The sequence below is a fragment of the Myotis yumanensis genome, unplaced genomic scaffold (genome assembly GCF_028538775.1).
Source record: "Myotis yumanensis isolate MYYU_CA2020_CCGP unplaced genomic scaffold, mMyoYum1.0.hap1 SCAF_1, whole genome shotgun sequence".
NCBI classification, from domain to species: domain Eukaryota; kingdom Metazoa; phylum Chordata; class Mammalia; order Chiroptera; family Vespertilionidae; genus Myotis; species Myotis yumanensis.
This window is the reverse complement of record NW_027223752.1, coordinates 102,982,912-102,988,033: the sequence shown is the minus strand read 5'-3', so window position 1 is coordinate 102,988,033 and position 5,122 is coordinate 102,982,912. Positions and strand designations below refer to the sequence as shown.

The 5,122-nt window shown below is 42.6% G+C and overlaps 1 pseudogene; it reads right to left on the bottom strand.

The window, feature by feature from the left end:
• Window positions 1–2,071: 2,071 nt before the first annotated feature.
• Window positions 2,072–3,076, bottom strand: LOC139004655 (glyceraldehyde-3-phosphate dehydrogenase-like; annotated as a pseudogene).
• Window positions 3,077–5,122: the final 2,046 nt, after the last annotated feature.

Sequence of the window (5,122 nt, the reverse complement as noted above, 5' to 3'; positions counted from 1 at the left end):
TGGCTTATTTCGATTAGCATAATGCTCTCCAGTTCCATCCAGGCTGTTGCAAATGGTAAGAACTCCTTCTTTTTACCACAGCATAGTATTCCATTGTGTAGATGTACCACAGTTTTCTAATCCACTCATCTGCTGATGGGCACTTGGGCTGTTTGCAAAGCTTAGCTACGGTGAATTGTGCTTCTATGAACATAGGGGTGCATATATCCTTTCTGATTGGTGTTTCTAGTTTCTTGAGATATATTCCTAGAAGTGGGATCATTGGATCAAATGGAAGTTCCATTTTTAACTTTTTGAGGGAACTCCATACTGTTCTCCACAGTGGCTGTACCATTCTGCATTCCCACCAGCAGTGTACTGGGGTTCCCTTTTCTCCGCATCCTCATCAGTACTTGTCATTTGTTGATTTGTTGATGATAGCCATTCTGACAGGTGTGAGATGGTACCGCATTGTAGTTTTGATTTTCATCTCTTGGATAATTAGTGACTTTGAGCATGTTTTCATGTGTCTCTTGGCTTTCCTTCTGTCTTCTTTTGAAAAGTATCTATGTAGGTCCATTGCCCATTTTTTTTATTGGGTTGTTTATTTTCCTTTTGTTAAGTTGTATGAGTTCCCTGTAAATGTTGGAGATTAAACCCTTATCGGTGATAACGTTGGCAAATATGTTCTCCCATGCAGTGGGCTTTCTTGTTTTGTTGATGGTTTCTTTTGCTGTGCAGAAGCTTTTTATTTTGATGTAGTCCCATTTGTTTATTTTCTCTTTAGTTTCCATTGCCCTAGTAGCGGTATTGGTGAAGAAATTGCTTCGACATATGTCTGAGATTTTGCTGCCTGTGGATTCCTCTAGTATTTTTATGGTTTCCCATCTTATGTTTAAGTCATTTATCCATTTTGAGTTTATTTTTGTGTATGGTGTAAGTTGGTGGTCTATTTTCATTTTTTTGCATGTATCTATCCAATTTTCCCAACACTATTTATTGAAAAGACTGTCTTGACTCCATTGTATGTTCATGCCTCCTTTGTTGAATATTAATTGAGCATAGTGGTTTGGGTCGATTTCTGGGTTCTCTATTCTATTCCATTGATCTATATGTCTGTTCTTGTGCCAGTACCAGGTTGTTTTGAGATCAGTGGCTTTGTAATACAGCTTGATATCTGGCATTGAGATCCCACCTACTTTGTTCTTCTTTCTCAGGATTGCTGTAGCTATTTGGGGTCTTTTTTTATTCCAGATGAATTTTTGGAAAGTTCATTCTAGGTCTTTGAAATATGCCATTGGTAATTTAATGGGGAGTGCATTGAATCTATAGATTGCTTTGGGTAGTATGGACATTTTGATGATGTTGATTCTATGTATCCATGAACATGATATGTTCTTCCATCTGTTTATGTCTTCTTCTATCTCTTTTTTCAGTGTCCTGTAGTTTTCCATGTATAGGTCTTTTACCTCCTTAGTTAAGTTTATTCCTAGGTATCTTAATTTTTTTAGTGCGATAGTAAATGGGATTGATTTTTTAGTCTCTCTTTTTGTAAGTTCACTATCTGTTTATAGAAATGCCATAGATTTCTTGGCATTAATTTTGTATCCTGCTTCCTTTCTGAATTCATTTATTAAGTCTAATAACTTTTTGATGGAGTCTTCAGGGTTTTCTATGTACAGTATCATATCATCTGTGAATGACGACTATTTTACTTCTTCTTTTCCAATTTGTGTGCCTTTTATTTCTTCTTCCATGTAAGTTATTAATTGGTTTAGAATTCTAAATAGTTTGGAATGGGACTTTCTCTTAAGAAATTGGTTATATATTATATGCAAAGTTTCCTTAGTTTTTTTTTTTTCTTCACATTTTACCTATTTACTTTTTTTTTTCTTTTTTGGCTGGGTACAGTGAACTTTATTGGTGGTGCACAAGGTAGGGCTCCCTAAGCCCCTCCCCTTCTTCAGGGGCTCTGGGATGGAAATTGTGGTCATAAGATTCTCAGTATGTTGAGGGATCGATCTGGGGCAAGGACTCCCCAGCAGCTGTGGGCTTCTCTTCCTCTTGCTGGGGCTGGTGGTCCAGGGGGCTCTTACTCCTTGGAGGCCATGTGGACCATGAGGTCCACCACCCTGTTGCTATAGACAAATTCATTGTCATACCAGGAAACAAGCTTGACAAAGTGGTCATTGAGGGCAATGCCAGCCCCAACATCAAAGGTGGAGGAGGGGGTGTCACTGTTAAAGTCACAGGAGACAACCTGGTCTTCAGTACAGCCCAGGATGCCTTTGAGGGGCCCTCTGATGCCTGCTTCATTACCTTCTTGATGCCATTGTATTTGGCAGCTTTCTCCAGGCAGCAGGTCAGATCCACAACTGACACATTGGGGGTGGGTCACGGAAGGCCATGTCAGTGAGTGAGCTTCCTGTTCAGCTCAGGGATGACCTTGTCCACAGCCTTGGCAGTGCCAGTAGAAGCAGGGATGATGTTCTGGGCAGCCCCTCGGCCATCACGCCACAGCTTCCCAGAGGGGCCAACCACAGTCTTCTGGGTGGTAGTGATGGCATAGACTGTGGTCATGAGTCCTTCCATGATTCCAAAGTTGTCATGGATGGCCTTGGCCAGGGGGGCCAAGCAGTTGGTGGTGCAGGAGGCATTGCTGACAATTTTGAGGGAGTTGTCATACTTGGCATGGTTCACACCCATCACAAACATGGGGGCATCCGCAGAAGGGGCAGAGATGATGACCCTCTTGGCTCAGCCCTTCAAGTGAGCCCCTGCCTTCTCCATGGTAGTGAAGACACCGGTGGGCTCCACAACATACTCAGCACAGCATCACCCCATTTGATGTTGGCGGGATCTCGCTCCTAGAAGATGGAGATGGACTTTCCATTGATGACAAGCTTCCTGTTCTCAGCCTTGATTGTGCCCTTGAACTTGCCATAAGTAGAATCCTACTGGAACAGGTAGACCATGTAGTTGAGGTCAATGAAGGGGTCATTGATGGCAACAACATCCACTTTGCCAGAGTTAAAAGCAGCCCTGGTGACCCCAGGCGCCCAATGCGACCAAATCCTTTCACTCCGACCTTCACCATTGTGTCTCAGAGTTGTGGCTGGCACTGCGCAGGAGGAGCAGCTGTCTGACGAACAGGAGGAGTAGAGAGCCTGTTTGTTTATTCATATTCTGCTGTATTTAAATATATATATATATATATATATATATATATATATATATATATATATATATTTGTTTTTGTAGCTTTAATTAGTTTCTACTGGTCTCCCCTACTAAGAATTTTCTTTCCTTTCTTTGGCTGCCATCTAGAGGCTGCTGTGGTAATTGCATATACTGGGCTTTCTAAGCAGAGGCAGAAAAGAAGTAATCAATTCTTTCCCTGCTTTACTTTCTAAGGAATGCTCATACATGTCTGTGTCTGCACAAATATTTTGAGTCTGAGGTTGAAATTTCTAAATGGTCCTTTACTCTTTCCTTCGGCGGCCCTCACTTTTACAGAGGAGTATAACTGGCAGTTTTAGATATCTCATCTCTGAAGCCCCTTCCCGAAACCTTATTTAATTTATTATCTAAAATAAAATAAAGCCATTCAGCTTCTGGGGAAGCAGCTGACTTTAGCTTCTGGTCTCACCCATGGCTCTTGGCTGAAGAGGAAGAAAGTGCTTCTTTGTAGAATTTTAGACGCAGCTGGAGGGGACGCTAGTTAGAGATTGTCTAGCAGGAACCCTGGCTTAGAAATCTGGTTTCCTGTGGCTAAAATTGCTCCAGATTTCAGTCAATTGGTGGTTTATCTTTCCCCAAATCCAGGGATTAAAAGAATTAGTCAATGAGTAGGATTTTCTCAATTCAAAGTTTTCTCCCATTCATTTTTCTTAAATAAGTGTACCCTCTCTACCTGAGTGGGCAATAAATGGCTCTAAAGTGAGACTCTGGGTAGGGTCAACAGGTGCTCCTTCTCCCACAGCCCATGTCTAATAAGACATATACAATCAAATAAGTCCAATAAAACTATAGAATTGAGGCCTATTTTTTTTTGCTGGAAAAAATATTTTAATTTTTGTAGTAAAATTAAATGTATCAGAAATTCGTGATGTTCTGAAAAAGTAACACTTATACACAAAGCCACTCATACGGGGTCTGTCATCTGGGCAGAGAGAGAATCTGTCAGCGGAACCCCTTGTTTCACAGATGGGGCAGCTTTGGCCAAGAGAAGCGAGTTGAGAGATGCAAAGCAACGAAGCTGTTGACAGAAGAGCTGGGACCAGGGACCTGTGCCCATCACTTTCTGTCCAGCTCTCCCTTCCCTACACACCCCAGGCTCACTTCTGAAATGCAAGCTCTTTGGGCTGAAATTTCATCCATGAAAACAATGTCCTTTAATTGAGAAATACCGTCTTTGGAAGCCACTTGTTAAATGTGTATGTATGGCTGCTACCACAGAACTGTGCCCTGTTCTAGCAGGGAGTGGCTGTGAGATGAAAAGGACGCCCCTGATGCAGATCTGCTGAGAAGGCAGTGGAGGATATGAGGAATCCAGGCAGCCCAGCGCCAGGGCCTGGCGATGATGGTGGCCTTACGCACCGGAGGGGCGGTCTGAGAGGGAATTCAGAAACCATCTTTTTCCTTAAAAGTCACTAATAAACTCCCACCTCTGTGCTGCTAAATCCAATGTCTTAGTTCTCAACTTGCTTGACTTCTCAGTATTACCCCATTTGACCATGTTGATGGCTCCGTCCCCTCTATGTGCAACCAAAAATGTGGGTGTTTTGAGTCCAAGTTCTTGTCTTGTGAAAATCGAAAAATGAAGTCTCGGACAAAAACGATTAATGGAATGAAAGTTTATTGGGAGAAGCAAGTCCTGGAAAAGGTGCAGCTGGGGTACCAGGAGTAGGCCAGTGTCCAGAGCTTCCTTTCCATGTTACAATCAGGAGTAGTTCAGCATCCAATCTAATTAAAGCCTATTATCCATGTGTGGAGGCCCAACAGGCTGTAAGCCACGTGGGCCCAGGGGATATGCTCCCCCACAACAGGAGCATCAGGTATCCTCTGTGCACTGTGCCAGGGAAGAGGAGAAGGGAGCACGCTCTTTTTTGTATATGTGCTTGCTTCACGGCCTTGTGATTGG